The sequence below is a fragment of the Balaenoptera physalus genome, assembly GCF_965194825.1.
Source record: "Balaenoptera physalus genome assembly, chromosome: 18".
Lineage (NCBI taxonomy): Eukaryota > Metazoa > Chordata > Mammalia > Artiodactyla > Balaenopteridae > Balaenoptera > Balaenoptera physalus.
The window spans coordinates 30,764,284-30,788,005 of record NC_138899.1 but is presented as its reverse complement, the minus strand read 5'-3'; the positions used below and the strand labels follow the sequence as shown (position 1 = coordinate 30,788,005).

The following is a 23,722-nucleotide window of genomic DNA, read 5'->3' as shown; positions in this document are numbered from 1 at the left end:
CCAACCAGGGATCAACCCGGGCCCCCTGCAGCGGATGCGTGGAGTCCTAACCACTGGACCGCCAGGGAAGTCCCGATCAACGCATTTTTAACGCCTCCTCTTCCACCACATCCTCAGCCTCACATCATGACTATTTTTCAGAGAAAAAAAGTGTGGGTTCTTTTGGTGGGGAGACAGCAGGAAAATAATTATTAGTTCTAATTTCATAGGTAGTAATAAAACTATTTGCTAATAACTGGCTTTTCATCATTACTAAACAAAATGTTTGTCTTATAATCTTTATTATTTATATTGCTTAAAATACTTTCTGAAATATTGTGAGGGTTTTGTGGAGGTATTTTTTGCATACTACCATATGGTCACGAAACTTACTAATTTTGATCTGGTAGATACCTTAAGGAATAAAGACAAGTGTAAATAATTTTGTTAAACACGCCAACATTTTCCAAATTCACATGCCGCTCCAAAATGATTAATGCATATACAAAGAAAATGATTTACTACTTATTATTATTTGTTTTTTCCCTAGTTTTATTGAAATAAAATTTATATACAACACTGTATTAGTTTTAGATTTACAACATGATGATTTGATTACTTACTATTATTTCTATATCTCTTATGATACAAATTTCAATGGCATTAGATTTTATCATAAGAACCTATACTTTTTCCTCTTCCTAGGTGTACTAGAGCATCATTATAAAAGAGTACTTAAATAGCCCAATATTTCATCTTTTTGTGTTTACTGTTAAATGTTTTGTGTTTACTACTTAAAGAGCTCAAACAAATTGACAAGAAAAATACAGATTCAAGTGGTACAAAGGATATGAATGGATAATTCTTTTTTTATTGAAGTATAGTTGATTTACTATTATATTAGTTTCAGGTATACAACATCGTGATTCAATATTTTTATAGATTATACTCCATTTAAAATTATTATAAAATAATGGCTAGATTTGCCTGTGCTGTACAATACATCCTTGTAACTTATTTATTTTATACATAGTAGTTTGTGCCTCTTTACCCCTACTCCTAGCTTGCCTCTTCCCCCTTCCTTCTCTCAACTGGTAACCACTAGTTTGTTCTCTGTATCTGTTGAGTCTGTTTCTGTTTTGTTATATTCATTCTTTTGCTTTATTTTTTAGATTCCACATATAAATGATATCATACAGTATTTGTCTGTCTCTGTATGACTTATTTCACTAAGCATAATACCCTCTAGGTCCATCCATGTTGCACCAAATGGCAGAATTTCATTCTCTCTTATGGCTGACTAATATCCCATTATGTATATATACCACATCTTCTTTATCCATTCATCTGTTGATGGACACTTAGATTGCTTCCATATCTTGGCCATTGTAAATAATGCTGCTATGAACACTGGGGTGCATGTATCTTTTTGAATTAGTGTTTTCGTTTTCTTCAGATATATACCCAACAGTGGAATTGCTAGATCATATGGTTATTCTATGCTTAGTTTTTTGAGAAACCTCCATAATGTTTTCCAGAGTGGCTGCACCAGTTTACATTCTCACCAACAGTGTACTAAGGTTCCCTTTTCTCCAAATCCTTGCCAGCATTTGTTATTTGTGGTCTTTTTGACGATAGCCATTCTGACAGGTGTGAGGCGATATCTTATTGTGGTTTTGACTTGCATTTCCCTGATGATTAGTGATGTTAAGCATCTTTTCATGTCCCTGTTGGCCATCTGTATATCTTCTTTGAAAAAATGTCTATTCAGGTCTTCTGCCCAGTTTTTAATCATGAACAGAAAATTCTTAAGAAAAGTAGTAAAATAGGGCCTTCCCTGGTGGCACAGTGGTTAAGAATCCGCCTGCCAATGCAGGGGACACTGGTTCAAGCCCTGGTCCGGGAAGATCCCACATGCCGCGGAGCAAGTAAGCCCGTGCACCACAACTACTGAGCCTGTGCTCTAGAGCCCGTGAGCCACAACTACTGAAGCCCACGCGCCTAGAGCCCATGCTCTGCAACAAGAGAAGCCACCGCAATGAGAAGCAAGTGCACCACAATGAAGAGTAACGCCCGCTCGCCGCAACTAGAGAAAGCCCGCGTGCAGCAACGATGACCCAATGCAGCCAAAAATAAATAAATTAAATAAATAAATTTATTTTTTTAAAAAAAGAAGTTAAAATAAAGATAAGGGAGAGATGTTTAAATGGAAAAATAAAGAAATACAGATTAAATCAAGAAGATGCTAGTTTTAGAAAAGATTATAAAACAAAAGATTATACACAGTGCTGGAAAAGATCCAGTAAAACGAGGCATTGGTGCTACAACTGTAAATTAAAATAGGCTTTCAGTAAAACAATTGGGTAAAATATTTAATACCTTCATACAACCTGACTGTTTAACTTTTTAACTCCACTTTTAGGAATCTAGCCACCACCACCCCAAATTAAATATAGAAATATTTCTGAAAATTATTAAATTCTTCTTAAAAAATAAACTCTTTTTAAATTTCTTTTTAAAAAATCCTTTTAGAACAGGGGTATAAATAAATGATATAGATGTTCATCAGAGCATTACTAATTATTAGAAACAATTTATATATGATATATATATCCCACATGAAAGAATAGTTAGATGACGTATAGCTCATTCACTTTGTTATACAGCAGAAACTAACACAACATTGTAAAGCAATTATACTCCAATAAAGATTTTAAAATAAATAAATAAATAAATAATAAAAGGTGAAAAGTAAAGAAAAAAAGAACAGTTAGATGAATTATAGCATATTCATTCTGAGAAATAATAAACAATCATTAATTTTTTTAAAGATGACACAATAAGAAAAAGCAGAATACAAAACTGTATACATGGTATTATTACAATGTAAATTTCTTTTGTTTTATTTTAGAATAGTTTTAGATTTACAGAAAAGATGTCAAGGTAGTATAAAGAGTTTCCATATAACTCAAACCCAATTTCTCCTATTGTTAACATCTTCCTTTAGCATAGTGCATTTATCACAATTAATGAGCCCATAATGCTACATTATTATTAACTAAAGTCCATGCTTTATTCAGATGTCCTTAGCTTTTCCCAAATGTCCTTTTCTGTTCCAGGATTTCATCCAGGAGACCACATCACATTTAGTTGTCATGTCTCCTTAAGCTCCCCTTGGCTGTGACAGTATCTCAAACTTTCCTTGTTATTGATGACCTCGATTGTTTTGAGGCATACTCACAAGGCATTTTGTAAAATGTTCCTTATTTGGGATTTTCCTAATGTTTTTCTCATGATTAGACCGGACTGATGGGTTTGAGGGAGAAAGATCACAGACGTAAAGTGCTATTTCCATCAACACATTTTAAAAAGGCACGGAAAAAAGAAATATAACAAAATGTTAACAATAATTAACTTGAGGAATGAGAGTCTACGGGTAATATTTTTCTTCTCTCATTTACCTAAATCTTTTTTTTTTTAGATGCTTCACTAAAACCATTTTTACGACTATAAAAGGAAACACCTAAAGGGAAACCATGTAGTTAAAAATGGAACAATAGCAGAAATATGTCATCTTCTGTCCCTCCTCCCATGCTCAGAAACGGGGTGGCTACACTTGTCTACCAGCTGCTGCATCTCCTCCGTGTCACCAGCAGCCGTGCAATTGATCTGACAGCTGTTGAACGACTTCTAGGTACTGGTGCATCTATTTAGGCTAGAGACAGAGAAGGGCAAACTATTTGGGGAGGGTTGTCATTCTTCCTGACATCTTTCTGACATACAGGCCAACATATAATACCCTTATGGATATGAAAAGGGTGAATTCAGCTCATTAAATTCTCATCTGTGTGGAGAAAAGATCATGAACTATTAGGTGAAAAAAATCAAGTTGCAGAACAGTATAAATGGTAGATATAATTTTTATAAAAAGATACAATACATACATCTCCAGTCAATCATATATATGCATTTTTTTAAGTCTAGAAGGGTGTGCATCAGTCTATAACTTCCTGAAGGAAAAGAGAATTAAAAGGGAAGTTGATTTTTTGGTTTTTTTAACTTTTTATACATTTATATATTATATAAACTTTACCGTAAGCATCTTTTGTCATTTTTTAAAAGCGTTTTAAAATGTAGAGAAGCTTTAAGCCAAAAATTCATTTATTTAAAGAGTTAAACTAACCACTATATACAAAACTGGGCACAGTTCCAAAGAGTAAACCAAAAGAAGGAAGTTTCAGTAAATTTCAAACATGACATACCAAGATTACAATTCTTCATTTAACTTTCAAGAATGTAAATGCCAATTTTGTGTGTTTTGTTCCTTTTTCAAATTGAAATTAAATGTATCTGTCTGTATTCCTTGCACATCTCTCTCTCCCCAACTACCATTATTTTAAGAAGGATGTTGATGGCAAGCACTAACATCAGAGAGAGAGACGTTTCTCAGCCATAATTTAATTAGTTCACTCAGGCCTTTCAAACAGCTGCAGGGTCTAAAAGCAGCCAACTGTTAGGGCAATATGCCCACATGTTCTTTCGCTTTTTAACAAGCTGATTTGATACACATATCTCAAGAGAATCTGTGAAGAAACCTATCCAAGAGTCCAACCCAGAAATCTAACACTAATCATCTTCACAGCCACTCAGGGAGTGAACACTGTGTTCCTTACAATTTTATTCTTTACATTTCTTATTATTTCCAAGATCCTCAGATATCACCTGGACTTGAAAAATGGCAGAGGTATATAAGTTTCTACCCAAATCAACTTCTTTGAGTTAAAGCGTTGCAAGTCTTTGTTAAAACACAAATAAACAGGCTATCTTAAACAGACAGCACATTTTATGCCTTTATACTTCATTTTTATCTCAGCACAATTTTATCAGACTAAATGTAGTGAAACACAGAGTACCAAGAAAATGGAACACTGGGAAGTAAGTGTTGATGAGGATGAGAGGATAAGGAAGGAACTGGCACGTGACAGTGGCTGGCGAAAAGCAACCCGGAAGGAGTTTCAGAAGAATGGCGGGCTCTGAGGGAATTCGTCTTTTTAAGATACATAATTCTATCTACTAAGTTTTTCAAGGTTCTTAGGAGAATAGAATAAACAAAAGGGATTGATTAGAGGAACAGAGAGCTCAGAAAAGATCAGGCAGTTTGCCCCCATATCAGTCTGGAGAGATTCTGCATGACAGGATACTACCTCACACACGTGGTTTATTTACCCATAAGCAAGGTTAGGGTGGCTTAGGGTTAGAAAAGGAATCTAAGGATATGAGGGACCTAAGTGAATCTAAGACTTCTGGGACATAGACCCAGCACCTATGGGACAATGAAGGATCTAACACATTCATTCAGGTAGAGCTAGAATCCAAGCAACCTAGATCATCAACACCCTAAGAATACTGAAAACTTATCATGATAATTATATATCATTTCACAAAAGTTCTTGATAAACTGAGGCAGGTAATCCAGCTGAATAGCTGACCAAAGCTTCAGACTTGTTTCTGACCTCCATGTATAAGGAATGGAAACCACCCACCCAGGCTCCCACATGTCAACACTGGCAAGAGGGTACCAGCTATAAATTCTAGCTCGCTCTCCTTCAAGCAGTCATTCATCCCTCTGCACATCTATTTATTCAACAAATGTTTATCTGGGTGTTAACCAATGCCAGGGCCTGTGCTAGGTGGTAGATTTAGAAAGTTAATAAGCCACAAGCTCTTTGCTCAAGGATAATTAAATCTCCAGGAGGACATCCTCTGTTTTCGCCAGACTGATTCTTTCCAAATCTCTTCCTCAAATTGTCTGAAAGGTTACACTTCTGAATTCTAGAAAGATGGCCAAATTAAAGAGAATAAAATCTTTACAATCATAAAAAAAGAGAGAGAGAGAGAGGAAGAAAGATGGCCACAAGCAATGGAAGCATAGTTTTTGAATCTTTCCAAATCTCCACATAAAAAAAGAACAACTGATATCAAGAGCAAAACCCATGGACAACATCCACAACAAAACTAGGTGACAAAATATCTTCTTGAATCCCAAAATACAAATCATTTGGTACAAATCACATGCAGCTACAAGACTTGCACGATCCCCGTATCAGTGAGGAAAGAAGGAAAGTGAAGCCATGGCGTGATTAAGGAGCCTGAGAACCAAAGTAACCAACAGTCACTGTAAAGCCTGGCTGGCCAATGTGAGAACAGCAGCTGAAACCGAAAGGCTTCTGTCTACCCCAAAAACAGATGAGTGAGAGGGGCCCACGGCAAAGTTTAAGGGGCTAAACTACAGAAACCGCTCCCCGAGGACTCACACTCAAGATTGGAACCCATACTGACAGGAAACTGCTGGACATGGAATCAAACATGAGCAGAACAGGGAAAGGAAAGAGAAGGTCCGGGTGAAAGAGGAAGAGGGGAGCAAACCAGGAAATCTCAGAAAATAAGGTACTGCATTTTTTAACAGCTTCATGAATATATAATTTACATATCACAATTTTCGCCTTTTTAAAGCATTCAATTCATTGGTTTTTAGTATATTTACAAAGTCATGCAGTCGTCGCCATTACCCAATTTTAGAACATTTTCAACACCCCAGAAAGAAACCTTGTACCTATCACCAGTCACACCTCCATACCCTCAACCTTCCTCCATCCATTCCAGTCCTGGGAACCACGAATCTATTTTCTCTATTTATATATTTAATCTATTTATAGTTTTGACTGTTTTGAACATTCTATATAAATGGTGTCATACAATATGGTCTTTTGTGACTGGCTTCTTTCACTGAGCACTTTTTGAGGTTCATCTATGTTGTAGCATGTATTAGTAATTCATAAACTTCATTCCTTTTCATTGCCAAATAATATTCCATTGTATGGGTATACCACTTTTGTTTATCCGTTCATCACTTAATGAACATTTGGATTGTTTACACTTTTTGGCTGCTATGAATAATGCTGTTATGAACATTCACGTATAAGTCTTGTATACAGTATGTTTTCATTTCTCATGGGTGGATACCTAAGAGTGGAACTGTCGAGTCATATGGTAACTCTGTGTTTAAACTTTTGAGGAATTCTCAACTGTTTCCCATAGTGGCTGCACTATTTTACATTCCTACCAACAGTGTACAAAGATTCCAGTGACTCCACTTCTTTCTCAGCACTTGTTATTGTCTGTCTTTTTCATCATTGCTGTTCTTGTAGGTGTCAAGTAGTAACTTGACATTTCCATAATGTTTTGATTTGCATTTCTATAATGGCAAAAGATGTTGAGCATTTGGCCATTTGCATATCTCCTTGGGGAAAATATCATTCAAATACTTTGTTCATTTTTTTTTTAACATCTTTATTGGAGTATAATTGCTTTATCATGGTGTGTGTTTCTGCTTTATAACAAAGTGAATCAGCTATACATATACATATATCCCCTTATCTCCTCCCTCTTGTGTCTCCCTCCCACCCTCTGTATCCCACTCCTCTAGGTGGTCACAAAGCACTGAGCTGATCTCCCTGTGCTATGTGGCTGCTTCCCACTAGCTACCTATTTTACATTTGGTAGTGTATATATGTCCATGCCATTCTCTCACTTCGTCCCAGCTTACCCTTCCCCCTCCCCGTGTCCTCAAGTCCATTCTCTACGTCTGAGTCTTTATTCCTGTCCTGCCCCTAGGTTCTTCAGAACCATTCTTTTTGTTTTTTGGGGTTTTTTTTAGATTCCATATATATGCGTTAGCATATGGTATTTGTTTTTCTCTTTCTGACTTACTTCACTCTGTGTGACAATCTCGAGGTCCATCCACCTCACTACAAATAACTCAACTTCGTTTCTTTTTATGGCTGAGTAATATTCCATTGTATATATGTGCCACATCTTCTTTATCCATTCATCTGTCGATGGACACTTAGGTTGCTTCTATGTCCTTCTGTTCATTTTTTAATTGGATGATTTGCTTTTATAATTGAGTTGTAATAGTTCTTTATATATCTGGTTACAAGTTCCTTTAGACATATGATTTGCAAATATTTTCTCTCATTCTATGTGTTGTCCTTTCATTTTCTTGAAAGTAAAAGCACACAAGTTTTTAATTTTGATGCAGTCCAATTTAGTCTTCTCTTTTGACCTTTATATTTGGAGATCATATCTAAAAACCACTGAGTAATCCAAAGTCATGAATATTTGCTCCCACATTTTCTTCTAGGAGTTTTATAGTTTTAACACTTACATTTAGATCTATAAAGCCATTATAAGTTAATTTTTGGATAGCGTGTGAAGTAAGCTGCAACTTCATCTTTTTGTTTAATGGATATACAGTTTTTCCGGCACCATTTGTTGGAAAGATAATTATTCCCCCATTGAATTGTCTTGTCACTCTAGCCAAAAGTTAATTTACAGTAAGTATAAGGGTTTATTTCTTGACTTGGAATTCTATTCCATAGATTCGTACATCTATCTTTATGTGAATACCACACTGTCTTGATTACTGTAGCTTTGTAGTAAATTTTGAAATTGATATATGTGTCCTCCAACTTTGTAAATTTTTTTTAATGTTTTGAGTATTCTAGGTCTCTTGAATTTTAGGATCAGCTTGCCAATTTCTGTAAAACAAAAAAAAGCCAGCTGGGATTCCAACAGGGATTGCATTGAATACATTAATCAACTTGAGGATGCCATTTTAGCCATATTAATTCTTCCAATCTATGAACAAAGATGAATCGCCATTTATTAGACCTTCTTTATTGTTTTTCAATGACATTTTGTAGTTTTTAGTGTCTAAGTCTTGTACCTCTTTTGCTAAATTTATTCCTAAGTATTTTATTCTTTTTCATACTACTGTAAATGTAATTGCTTTCTTAATATCATTTTTAGCTTGTTTATTGCCAAATGGAAATTTCAGGTCTTAATCATTTCACCCAGAGCAAACTCTAGACTCTCTCTCTCTCACACACACACACAAACACATCCAAATATATTAAAATACCAGTTTTTCCGAAAGAACTACTGATAGTTATCAGTCTTATCTCAATAAAACTTTTATTCAAAGTTATACTGTGAATATATAAATGTGTGTACACATAATTATATACATATGTGTATTTTTTTAAGGCTAGGAGTCTACAAACAAAATCTTACCAATGTTCATATCACAATGACAGCTGCTTATAGGCAATTTTTTTCATCTTTGCTCAATTTGTTTTAAAATTTTTTCTATAATTAACATATACAATTTTTTTCTAATTTTAATTTTTGTATTAATTTTTAAAAGTGTGTTTTCACTTCTGTCCAGGAAGTTTGTCAACTGCCCCAATTTAAGACTAAGAAAATAATGACTGGGTTTACAATTATTTTGTTATTCCATTTCAATAGTCTTAGCAAACATTTGATTCTTTTCCAGTGTGGATTTATTCAAAAATACTCATTAGGCTTTTTTTCCTTCAAAATACTCTGGTTGATAGGTAATTTAAGGTATTTGGGCCCTTCTTGTATTTTTACAAATTAGTTCATTCCAGTTTGAAGTGCACAGTTTGATACAGATTGATCCTTAGTGAAGTTTTACAGTAAAATAAACAAAATCCTAAACATCACTTTAAGGAACAAAACTAAAAATCTCTTTAATAAATTAATATTCTGTTGCCTACAAAGACCTTCAAAGAGGTCGTGAATGTTCTCTGTAATCCCAGCTTCTCTTTAGACATTTGTATAACTTCAATTGATAAATTTTACAACCCCTTTTCCAGATAGCTATAAAAGTTTCTTTTAATCTTAGGATGTTAAGATACTACTGTCAAGGACTTCCCTGGTGACGCAGTGGTTTAGAATCCGCCTGCCAATGCAGGGGACACGGGTTCGAGCCCTGGTCCGTGAAGATTCCACATGCCGCGGAGCAACCAAGCCCGTGCGCCACTAGTACTGAGCCTGTGCTCTAGAGCCGTTGCTCCACAACAAAAGAAGCCATCGAATGAGAAGCCCTTGCACCACAACAAAGAGTAGCCCCCGCTCGCCACAACTAGAGAAAAGCCCTCGCGCAGCAACAAAAATCCAATGCAGCCAAAAATAATAAGTAAATAAATAAATTTTTAAGAAAAGATACTACTGTCAGTTTATCCTTATTTTGCTCTGTCACCTCTGGGGGAAATGAATCTGAACGCAAAACTTTTAAACGTTCTGATCCACTTCACAGAAGTTATAAAAAATTTACTCAACTCCAGGATTTTAAAATTTGTTCCCCAAATTCATGCTCATTTACATTATCCCGATTTGCCACAGATCTAAACTTCAGTTGCCTATTTTGGACAAAGGAAATAAAAGCCCTCTCAGAATACTGTTGTGAGCTTTAAATAAGCTGATATACATAAAGCTCTTAACACAATGCATAATCACTCAAAAAATGGTAGCTCTTATTAGTACTATTTAATATATTTTTCAAAGCATTCCTATATTATCTCCCCCTTTCATACTCAAAGCCCTATGCTTTCAGTCTGTCTTCCTCATGGTCTGCCTAAACCACACCCACCATAATGTGTATAGTAATCCAGGTGTGGACACACCTCAGTGTTACACACACATAGGACAATGTGTCTTCTTCTGTCTCCTTCTCCTCAGCTAACCCTTAACAATTGCAACCCTTAACCCTAGTGCATTGTGCCCCAAATAAACTAGAAACCAATGAAGATTAGAGTTCAAAACTATAAATAAACTTCACACGTGCTATATTTGCTTAAGAAGATGGGTCATAGCACACTGCAAAGAAGAACGCCACTACACGATATGCAGATCTATATTTGGTTACCAAAAAATTAAACACCTGTTTTGTTTTTTTCCGAACTATCACGTGGAAATTAATAGTGAAATTAACTACCTTAGAGATACTGAAAGGGGAAGTTCACAACCTACATTCTAAGCATAGATATAAAATATTTTAACCAATCTCAAATACCAGACACTTCACACAGACTATGAAGTCAAGTGGCAAAGGCTATATCAAGCCACAGAGATAAAGCCAAAAGTACCCTAACACAGTGCCACATATTTTACAAGTGATTTAAATATTCTTCACAGCTGTTCCTTTGCTTTACTGAGCCTAAAAGGCAAGCATATGGTAAATACGACAATTCAAATTCTAATGCAGGTAATTAGAGTGAAAAAATATACAATACTATTCTTTCCACCTTTGCAAGGCAATGTAATGAAATGGAACTAGTTACCACTTAGTAGGAAATACGAGGTCTTATGTAAAACCCAATTAATATTATCAGTATTATAATTGATATAATTATATATCAATATATGATATACCAACAAGGTCTCCGCCCCATGAGGCCTTTAGGATCCCTCTCAAACCCACAAACATTTGGGGGAAAGGACTTTTCCCCAAATGCTTCAGAGGCAGGACCTTTGACCAAAGTATTTGGAAAGAACAATACTGGAATTATCGTATAAAGCTGTAATAGCAGCCCCAAGCACAGGATGCCTACAGTGTCTCTTAAGACCCTTAGGGCTCAAACAGCACTACCTCTATTTGCAATATTAACTTTACTTAATCTTATGAATTTTCTGAAGGCTAAGGATCAATCAGTCAGCTTGCCTGGGTATATTCTCAGTTTTTCACGTGAGACAGGGAGGATTCTACACCTAAACCAGTGGACAATCCCGACTGAGTTCTGGATGATGCTACTAAAATAGCTGACTTTATTAAATAAAGACTAGTTCACTCTGTAGAAAGTCTCAGTAACGAGCACCTAAATCTCCTTTTACATATGGAAACTCAAGGGCATGGCAGAGGAAGAGTTCTCAATAAAGTGAACTAAGAGATGAATTGCCTACAAAATCAGACTAAGCCCAGATCACATCCTATAAGCAGGAAGAGCCATCCACTGAAAGATTTTTAGTATGTCGAAATGATGGAAGTACTTGAGAAACATTAATCTAACCAGGAGCTAGAGCAATCAAAGCTTGTGTGTGTGTGTGTGTGTGTGTGTCGGGGAGGAGAAAATAGAGGAAATAGAGGAAGGTAGACTACTTAAGACACTATATCAATAATCCAGATATGAGGTGATCCAGCTCTGGACTAAGGATTTGGAAGTGGAAAGGAAGAAATGCATACAAAAACCATTCAAAGTCAAAATGTGAAAAATGAATGCAAGGGTGGAGAGAAAGAAAATCAAAGGTAAAGTATGAGGCTTGAGGAGAGGTCACTGAATTACTACCATAGATTAAAGGGGGATGTCAGGAGAAATAATCATGACTTTAAGAGATGAATTGGCTTTAGACATACTGAGTTTGCAGTGATGTAAGATATTCAATCATAGACAGTCACCAGCACTGGTAGCAGGTATGATGTAAAGAGTCCCAATGACTACAACACCGAGTAGTCCGAGAATGGGTAACACTAAAAAAGTATTAGATTGACGAAATTTCCATTACAGGTCATTAAGTTGTCTGCAAAAACAAGTTTATCAAGCCATTTTTACAGAGGCATACCATCTGAGAGTACTTCTAACCTCAGCATTATTTACCTTAATGCTTTAAACTGTGCTTATGAACACATAAATATTAAATAACAGATCACCAAATGCAGTTCTGGCAAACAGTGAAGTATCACGTTATTAAAACAAAACTGATTTTGTTGCTTGAATTTATTTTAGACTTTGGTTTTTCAAATATTTTTCTTACATTAGCTAACTTTTTCTTTCCGATTATTTTGTGGGGAAGATCACACAATTTGTTTGGATCAAGGATATAAAGCCAGGCTATATAAGAAGGAAAATTTCTTAGGTTAAAAAGTTTTACTTGATCACCTCATGATATTTTATGGTTTGGAACACAACCACCTGAACCAAAAATAACCTTAACTTTTCATTCGTGTTATTTCTGGCAACAACATGAAGCAATCCATCATGGAATAAAGAAAACGACAGCTCACATAAATATCAAGTTCCTCCTTAACCATTTTTTAAAAAAGCATAACTACTTGGTGAAATTCAAGGGTCAAGGGACTGAGTGATACGACTCACTAGGAATTTTGCAAAATACTTTTACAACTGAAATTAGGAAACACATTACTTGTAGAAATCAAACTCTTGGAGAAGTTTAACAAATACTTAGTATAAACCCTTGATCCACAAATCGAAATGGCTGCTCTTTGAAATAAATACTATGGCATGTTTTCCTTTATTTTCTCCTACTGGTAAGAAGTAAAATATGTACATATAAAAAGCAATCACTGGTTCATCAGTAGTGACAAATATACCATATTAAAGTAAAATGTTAACAATAAGGGAAGCTGAGCATGAGATATGTAGGAACTCTCTGTACTATCTCTGTAATTTTTTTGTAAATCTAAAACTACTCTAAAATGTACAGTTTCTTTTCAAAAAGTAATCACTGTACTTTTTTTGCTTTTTAATTAAAGGTCACATTTTGCTGAACCTCATAACCAAATATTCATTCAGTACATACGTACTGAACAAATGGGTACTCAGCTCTGTATGATTTACGATGATGACTGAGACCTGAGGGCTAACAAAGAAATCATATCCCTGTAATTTCCAACGGCTCACACTCAAGGAGCTTAGCAACTAGGAGAGAAGAAATAAGACCGAGGACACAAAGTGTAACACACAGAAGTCATAAAGCAACTTTCTCCCCCTTCCCCAAGCACTCCTGTACACCTCTTCTGCCAGGCTAAATCTTCCTCTGGCCTTAAATCTAAGACAGGCCTCACAGTGGTGTGCCAGGTGTTGTGGGATAATAAAAAGTCCCTAAAATAGTCTCAGTACAGTAATTAAATACCCAGTTCACGTAAAAACCAAACTCTGGACTTCATTCAAAAGTAAAGAGTGTCGCCCTCCCCTGGCTCAGGTCAGCTGCTTTTCTTTCACTTGACCAGCAGATCTCCCTAGCAACCCCTACTGGCTGATGTGCAGTTGCCCCTGACCCCCTCGGGGGAGGTCATGGGACAGAGAAAGTCTTAACTGCTCTGCAAATATCTGCAAGGTTTGCCATGCAGATGCCCAGAGTTGACTGCTCCACTCACAGGGACGGGGCTCCCATCCTTGACAAGCACCAGCATACCTTCTCTGGATGGTCATTTACAATTCCAGGGACTATCTCTGGCCCACTGTCAGTGGGAAAATAATTACTTCCCATCCACTGTTCTCTACTCTCTGTCATTGGCTACATCAGCCAGCTTCTTCCCCTTTAGATTGCTCTGGCATGACTGATACGTGGTCCCCTCTGTTCCCCAAGCTGCAGGGCACACATAGCAGGCTATCTCTTTCCTTTCTTTCTCTCTCCTTCCCTCCCTCTGTTCTTCCCTCCCTCCCTCCCTCATTCTCACAAGCAGAAATGGATATTATAACTATAATAACTCAAGGCACTTTTACAGTAATTCAAATTGGAATATGACCTTTACCTAAGGAACCCCTTTACTATGCAACTGATTTTACAATTCCCTCAGCTGCAACTGATTTTACAATTGCTTAAGAAAGTTTTGCTGGAGCTTGTTTTGCTAGTCAAGCTCTGCTGCAACCTAAGAGGTGTTTTTAAGCAATCATCTGGCCTCCTTACAGTTCTGCCCTTTTCCCAGGCCAGTGCTGGAGAAAAAAGAAAAGAAAGCTGTTGAAGATATTGCAACATTCTTACACCCTGTTTCTTGGATCGCTACTTAAAAATGCATATATCTCATTAAGATCACGGATTTTACCAACTTTTTAGTCTTACTAGCCTATTAGCAGCTTTAAGAAAAAACAGACTAAAAGAAGGCAAATATCTTAGTTCAGATTAAGCATACCCCAAAGTTATATGTGAAAAGCTATTAAAAATAATATTAAATGAGGAAAAATATTCTTCCAAATACTCTGATAAGTATGTTTCTTACATTACAAAAGGAAATGAATGAGAACCACATGGTAGTAAAAGGGTGAATAGCAATTTACAGTCTGCTGAAGGATGAGGCTGAAGTGGGCTATGGTCTCCCAGCCATGGCCACCTTATGTGTGGTGGTACATTTGGGACTCACAAATTTCATTAAGTCCAAAAATCTTTACTTAGTGTTTACCATGTGCCTGATACCAGGCTACAGGCTACAGGGAATAGAAAAATAAATCCTATGATATGGCGGCTCTCCTCAGGGGTGGTAAGGTACATACAAATAACCACACAATACCAAATACGATAAGCACTAAAAGGCCATTATGCCACCAGCAGAGATTACATTTTCTGGAAGGATCAGAAAACCTCGTGCAGGAAGAGGCATTTTGCTAGGTTTTAAAGAAGAGCAGGATTTCACTAGGCAGAAATGGGAAGAAAACTCCACTAACAAACACAAAGAAAGAGAAGAGGGGAAAATATATTTGAAGAACGACATGTAACACATTTTAGCAGAAAGAGGATAGGCCAGAGAAGGGCAGAGAACCTGGGTCTGGAAAATTCCTCAGGAAGGAGTGGGTGATGAGTGCTGGGCAGAGTGGTACAAAACAAAAGGGAAAGGAACTCCTCTTATTGGAAAGACACTTGACCCCAGAGAAGTTCCAGTCAATGAGGGCTGCCACTCCTCACCAGCTGTAGCCAGCCTTCCAACTACATGGCCCTTGCAAATTCAGAGAGCGGTGGAAGCAGTCATATATACGGTATGTAAATCCTAAGTATGGCGTTAGCATCCTAAGTTTTGGGTTTTAATAGGTCTGAATTTCTTTTCAGAGTGCTGCTTCAGTGCATAATCAGAAAATCTACATGAGTAGCCTTCCTTCTGTAGTTTGAAACTACCTGACTCTCAATGGAGATTTGGTGTGGCTAATAAGCAAGACATTTACAAGTGCTAAAAGCAACCTGGAATGCAGATAATTCTATTTTCAAGAAGAGAAGGAGGAATCTTAACCAGATTGCTGTTAAAGCTTCCTGGAACATAATCAGAAATAACAAAGGTTTCAAACAACCCCACACAATTATGCCTTGTGAGATCCTTGCGAATTCTACACAATGATAAAGTAATGTCACATCTAATACAGTGAAGTAAGCAGATGCCATGGGGACAAAGAAGAGAACAAGAAAACATAAAAGCGGGAAATCGTTCAGGAAGAAGGAGTGAACAACGTCTAGAGGAGGAACGTGGCACATACAAGAGTTGAACGAGGCCGTGAGAACACGGAACTTGAGTGACTACAAAACGCAAAGCAGTTAATAAAAGTAGGAATGATTTAAGCAGATTCACACACCTGGTTATTTTTAAGAGCCCAACCTTAGATATTCTAACAGTCAACAAATAAAAATCTCTCTTCACTCAAAATTCAGATGTTTACTTCTCAACAGAAACCCCACCCACTTATCCAAAACGAAGCCCTGAGAAAATCTTGGCAAACCTACCGCACTGGCTTCCAAGTTTCTTTCAGAGAAGCGATGAGCCAGAGGAACAACTGGGTGCCACCAGCACAGCACGAGCATTTGAGGTGCTTCTGCAAATCTCACAACGGCACAAACGATATCTCAGGACAGTGACAATAAAACAAACCACTTGCTTCACAAAGTCTTTTCTGACCCTGTTCTTGGCCACATACGATCTCCCCATCCTTGGAATCACTGTAGCTGGTTTAGGTCTCTCTGACCCCATTGCCAGTCTCCCTACCTGTGGGATCTTATCCCTCAATCAAATTCACAAAAGTCCTCGAGGACTGGAGTTGGGTCCCACTCATCTTTGCAACCCCTGAGGGCCTGGAATAGAGTCTTCAGGGATTTCTTGTTGAATTGGAAACCCTGTTACTAAATATTTCTTTGGAGTATATTTATACATGCTTTCCTGTTACAAAATGTTCTATAATAAGGACTGTAGAATAATTATTTTTGCTAGGAATAATTACACGTCAAAGGAGCACTAATGGTATTCCACAGGTCGCGTGTAGAGTCTTGGAAGAAAAACATGATATGAATCAGCATATCATAGATGAGTCAAAGAAAACTTCTCTAATAAATCTTGTTTTCAATGAAACAATTTTGGGTTTTTTAACAATGTGCTTCATTTTCCTTAATATTAAAAACAAGTAAAAAAAATTTTTAAATAAAAACAAGTATGGAAGTACTTTGAAAGTGACAACTTTTTTAGCAAAAGAGAACCGTATTCTAAATCTATAAAAGATACATATTTGTTCTAAAGTTAATTATTGCAACTTAGCCTAATCACTGACATTGGGATGAATCAATTGCTTATGTTTTTTGTTCTTCCATTTCATCAAATGTTCTACAAAGACCTTTCCTGCCCCCTCCCCCATAGGTACATGGGGTACAAAGGCTATGCACTAGAATGCACATTTACTGAACTAAGGACTGTTTTTAATGCCACCTATTGTAATACACACAGACCTTATTTTAGGGGGTTAATACTGTTGATCCACAGTGTGAACTACTGAGCAAAGATGAATCCATCTGTCCCCTGACTTCACAGAGTTCCCTGGGATGCTATCTGAAAAATACAGTGTTAAGAAAAAAAAAGTCAAAATAATTCAGGCCTGACCTCAGAAAGCCACTGCTTCTGGGACAGCTACAGGATGCTATCAGAGTGTCCTTTTTTTCTCATAACCAAGATGAGAAGCTATAACAAACCACCCCAGATACGATTTCATTTATCTCCATCATAAAATACCCTTTGATAAGCACATTACCTTTTTGTCAAGCAAAGACTCATTAATCATTTCATATGGAAAATTAACTTTGGATAAGACAAAAATCAAAAGTTCATTTAAAAATATTGAGAATTTCTACTGTATATGTTTCATTATCAAAGAAAATTCTTTTCTAAAATTCAATCCTTTCCAATATTTAAAAATCTATCTTTTTAAAAACTGCTGTACTTCTGTTACACATTTATTGGATTACCTTTTATAACTGTGCCCAGAAAGACTGTGAAAAGGAACTTTTCTGGGCATGTATATTAAAGGTAACATCAATGTAATGTGTCTTCTAATAAAAATAGTTTTTTCTAATAAAAATAAGGACGGGGGGATCTTCAATGCATATCTAAATGTCATAGATTAGGAGATCTTTAATTTGATACTTTGTCTTTACAAGCAAAATAGAAAATTCAATCAAGTATCAGCTATTTTTGGATTTTAAAATGGATTTTTGCTTTAGTTTTCCATTAGTTTGTATATCTAGCCACCATCTGTTTATCAGTTTTCCTTTAATTTACCTTATAGTTTTAATTCAAATTATACTGCAAAAAATCAAGCCAATTTTAGAGCTGCATTCTCTACTAGTTAGCCTAAATGACCCAGTTGACAGAGAAAATGTATTATAATGGCATAATACCAGAGCTAATTTGGGGAGGGAAGGTCTGAAAAAGCAACAACACTCTAAATTAGAAACTAAAAACATTGGCCCAAAGTAATAATCACAAACTAGATCTAAACAGGGAGCTGGCATTTGCCCTTAGTCAAGAGAAAGTTGCTACCCTTTTATTGTAATGTATCTATATTAATGTTTAATTTATATAGATATCTATATATTTAAGGGTCTCTTCTCTGATTAAAGCTAATTGGTAAGTTTTAGGGAAATATCTCAGTAAATTCCCATATAATTGATTTCCAAAAGAAAGTGCCATAATAACATGTATATCTTTCCTCTGGTTAATACAGCAGTAAAAATACACAGAAGCACTGTTTTTAATAAGAGGTGGTTTGTTAGGACTAATAACTTGCTACAATTTATGAAAGAGAGAGAGTTTTCTTTTCAAATTGAGAAAATAAATAAATAAAAAGGCAGTAAAACTGTGAAAGGAAAGGAGGAGATTGAAAACCAAGTTGGAGGAGGAATAAACACAAGCAGATGAAGATATCAAGCAGTTCCAGACATTACTCTGCAAATTCTAGGTACTGAAGCCTGAGAAGGAAGGCTTCTCTGTGAGACTGTAAATGAAAACTTCCATGACCTAGTAGCTCCACAGCTACTTCTTCTGTTCACTACCCATTTTAAGGCCTTTCTAGTATAATTCCTTTGGGGGAGGTCTTTGCTCTATTTCTATACCACAGGTTTTATTCTCTCTCAATATAAATTAATTTTTTAAAATTATGAAAAATTGATCCAAGAAAATAGTCATTTAATGAATTTTAAATCTTTTAATTATATTGACTTTTTGCAACTGCTTTTTAAAAATTATTTTAGATAATGCTTAAGGCAAATCATTTTTTCGAAACTAATACAGTGATTGATTCCTATTACTAAATGATTTCACAGGAAGCATCATGCATACAGCTAACAACTGAGTGGAGGTCAAACTTTTTGTTATGTTTCGCTGCTGCTAACTCTGTGATTCTAGACATATTAGGATAAACACATATAAATCAAATAATTCTTTTCTTATTCACCTCAAATTTAAATTCATTTCCTAGCAACAACTGGTATGAGATTCTAGGAACTACTCAGCCACTGGGCTCAACTTTTTACCTGATTTGGCAAATGTCTACACAGGCTTGGAAGCAGTCTTACTCAACCCAATGTCTAGTAATAACCACAAAAGGCTTTTGATGTCCAAAAACTATACGAAAGGGAAAACATCCCCAAATCAAAAATCTTTAAACAAAAGTAGAAAGAGTGAATATCTGCAAAGCACTAATTTTGAAGTACCATGTATATCAATATTATTAAAACAGATCTTCCAAAGCAGCCCATTAACCTCACACTGCTGTCACCCCATCTTGAAGCTTGAGGCTGGCTTCTTCTGTATTTAGACGTCACTGGGCACGTACCCTTAGTCCCACGTTCACTCCCTCGAATTATTCATAAATATCGCTCTCCTCCAGACTTGAAGGTCGTGTAAGGGCTGGGACCACTGTTCTCACTCACCTTTGCATCCACTACAGCATTTACAGTAGTGCTTTATTCACTAAGTGAAAAATCTTTACATTTCTGTTGCTTAGAGGAGCAAAAAGAAAATGCTAAATTATTTTTCTCATAATAATTAATTTTGTGAACTATTAATCAATTCCTGATGCACTTTGGGAAACACTCCCCTAATAGCTTAGCAATAAGAAAAAGGACTTGGGCTTCCCTGGTGGTGCAGTGGTTGAGAATCTGCCTGCCAATTCAGGGGACACGGGTTCGAGCCCTGGTCTGGGAAGATCCCACATGCCGCGGAGCAACTAGGCCCGTGAGCCACAACTACTGAGCCTGCGCGTCTGGAGCCTGTGCTCCGCAACAAGAGAGGCTGCGATAGTGAGAGGCCCGCGCACCGCGATGAAGAGTGGCCCCCGCCTGCCGCAACTAGAGAAAGCCCTCGCACAGAAACGAAGACCCAACACAGCCAAAAATAAATAAATAAATAAAATTTAAAAATATAAATAAATAAGAAGGACTGAAATAAGGAATAGACTACAAGAGTATGAGCCATAAAAATAAAGTCAGGAAGCAAGTATTTAGTACTTAGTATTAAATAATATAAAACTTGGTTTTTAATACCTGGTATTCTCTAGAGGTATAAAAACTTACGGGGGATGTTAAAATACAGGCTTTACTAATGGAGCACTTCAATACTGTTTGTTTGCTTGTCTGTTTGTTTATTATAGTTTGGGAGGGTTTTTGTGGGGGGGGAGAGCAAGGAATGAAGCAAGCAAAGCTCACACATTACAGTATAAATGCTTCATCTCAAGAGACAGATCTCAAACATATATCTGTTTTGCACCATTCTACACTAAGGTCTGATGTTAACGACCGAATCAGACTTTTAAGGAGAAAAATTTGAAAATTTACCTGGGAAATTGTCATATGTTTTATGTGCCTCTCCAACATGTTTCTGCTCTACCTTTACTTTTTTTAATGGTATATATAATAACAAGTATTGGAAAACTGGTATGGTGTTTGCTGATCTGAATCTATACTAGACTTTTCTAGAAAAACAACCAAGTCAGGAATTAGTGTATAGTAGTCTCATTTAACTCTTATGAAGAAAAATAATACTCTTAGAAGCTAAATCACTCTCTGCACAGAATCAGGAACTGAACACAACAGAAACAAAACTATAATAGACAAGTGAGAAACAATTTTCTTCCAAAGTAATTTTGGAGACACAGTTCCCTGAATTAGCTCATTTGTTCATTCTGAAATGGAATCACACAGCATATGAGGCAGTACTTAAAAAGTCTTTGCCTTCTAGGAACAAAGCTTGCCACAAACATCCACAGGGCAGATTGAGGGAGAGGTAAATAGGAGGTCACAAGTTGTCACTGAGACCTTCATCACACTTTTCCTATGGCTCCCATATTTCCAACCATTACAGCTTTGGTCTTCAGTGGCTACCTTTCAGAGAAGTAATGATGATGGGAGCCCCACTGCCTAAAAACCCATGCATCCTGGAGATAAGAATAAATTAACTGTGGAAACTGCCACTGCTGAATCACCCAACTATCACAAAATCTCTCATACCACATGTCCAGATTACCATTACATGGAGTCGCAAGTGGTGACAATCCTAGCTTTGTCTGAGAAGCTCTTTGGTTTTTCATTCTTAAGCATCAGTGAGAAAGTAAAACCATCACACTATGCTTTCATACCATAAAATCACCTGCTAGAAAAAGAATGAAGCCTGTAACAGACATCAGGACCTTATTCGTAGTTTGAGTATCAAGAAATGTCACAACAGTCTCAGATGTAGAAAACAAACTTATGGTTACCAGCGGGTGAGGGAAGGGATAAATTGGAAGATTGGGATTGACATATACACAGTACCATATGTAAAATAGATAACTAATAAGGACTTACTGTATAGCAGAGGGAACTCTACTCAATACTCTGCAATAGCCTATATGGGAAAAGAATCTAAAAAAAGAGTGAATATATGTATATGTATAACTGATTCACTCTGCTGTACACCTGAAACAAACACAACATTGTGAATCAACTATACTCCAATAAAAAAATTTTTTTAAAAAGGAAGGAAAGAAAGAAATATTGTAACAGCAATTTGCTCAAACTTAGCCTTTTGTGTGCCTTTGCATGTGTGTGGATGCATGCTTAGAAATGATATACAAATGCATAAACTTAGAGGAAAAAAATGCAAAGAGGCATAAGACATTTACTCATATTGATAGTCATGTCCATTATCAAAGGTCATGGATGGAAAAGAGCAGATATGCATGCATCTTTATATCCTTTCACAGGTTCATCATTTACGATCACACGGAATGAAGAACACAAATAACAAATGTTGGTGAGGATGTGGAGAAAATGGAACCCTCGTGCACTGTTGGTGGGAATGTAAATTGGTGCAGCCACTGTGGAATACAGTCTGGAGCTTCCTCAAAAAACTAAAAATAGAGCTACCATATAATCCAGCAATTCCACTCCTGGGCATATATCCAAAAAAAAACAAAAACAATATTTCAAAAAGATACATGCACCCCAATGTTCATAGCAGCACTGTTTACCATTGCCAACGTATGGAAGCAACTTAAGTGTCCATCAACAGACGAATGGATAAAGAAGATTTAGTACATATATACAATAGAATATTACTCGGCCATAAAAAAGAACTAAATATTCCCATTTGCAGTAACATGGATGGACTTGGAAGGCATCATGCTAAGTGAAATAAGTCAGACAGAGAAAAGACAAATACTGTATGATATCACTTATACATGGAATATAAAAAATACAACAAACTAATGACTATAACTAAAAAGAAGCAGACTCGCAGATATAGAGAACAAACTAGTGGTTACCAGTGGGGAGAGGGAAGAGGGGAGGGGCAAGATAGGGGTAAGGGATTAAGAGGTACAAACTACTATGTATAAAATAAATAAGCTACAAGGATACATTGTACAATACGGGGAATATAGCCGGTATTTTATAATAACTATAAATGGAGTATAACCTTTAAAAACTGCAAATCACTATATTGTACGTCTGTAACTTATATTTTATATCAACTATACTTCAATAAAAAAAAAAAATTTAACAAAAAAGACAGGGCTTCCCTGGTCGCGCAGTGGTTAAGAATCTGCCTGCCAGTGCAGGGGACACGGGTTCGATCCCTGGTCCGGGAAGATCCCACATGCTGCGGAGCACCTAAGCCCGTGCGACACAACTACTGAGCCTGCGCTCTAGAGCCGGCAAGCCACAACTACTGAGCTCGCATGCCACAACTACTGAAGCCCACACGCCTAGAGCCCATGCTCTGCAACAAGAGAAACCACCGCAATGAAAAGCCCACTCACCGCAATGAAGAGTAGCCCCCGCTCGACACAACTGGAGAAAGTCCGCGCACAGCAATGAATACCCAACACAGCCATAAATAAATAAAATAAATACATTTATTAAAAAAAAAAAAAAAAAGACAAATACCCTTGACTATCCAAATCTATTCAGTTCCTTGGTGTGGATAAAGTACCTTTAGTTAACTAGGGATACCTGTATTCCAGACTGCTGGAAAAAAAAATCTTCAAATACCAGCTCTCCACTGGCAGGCTCCCTCTTGCTACCGGCTGTAAATGTCCTGTTTTGTTTTTTTCACCTTATGACCAATGAAGAATCGGTTCCGCTTCACTGTGCCCAAGAAGTTAAGCTGGTTTCTACAAAAACTGTATGTAAGACATAAAATCTTATTCTGTTTAATGGCCAGTACTCATTTTCCAGTCCCGTTTTTCATCTTACTAAAAAGTATATCATACAGAATATATCAGAAACTATAATAATTAAAAAATAAAGCAAACTGAAAAGTCTGGGGGCAATTAAATTTTGATACATATTCTTAAGTATTGAT

At 36.5% G+C, this 23,722-nt stretch overlaps 2 protein-coding genes across 5 annotated transcripts in view; both read right to left on the bottom strand.

The window, feature by feature from the left end:
- TBC1D4 (TBC1 domain family member 4) overlaps positions 1 to 23,722 on the bottom strand; it is a 260,140-nt gene that overhangs the window by 135,779 nt on the left and 100,639 nt on the right. The gene's annotated exons all lie outside the window — the stretch shown is intronic.
- The window catches only part of COMMD6 (COMM domain containing 6), a 131,158-nt gene continuing 115,301 nt past the window's right edge, over positions 7,866 to 23,722 (bottom strand). The window contains exon 6 of the transcript XR_014256063.1: positions 7,866 to 8,579. The gene's annotated coding sequence lies outside the window, so the exon portion shown is untranslated. The remainder of the gene's footprint in view (positions 8,580 to 23,722) is intronic.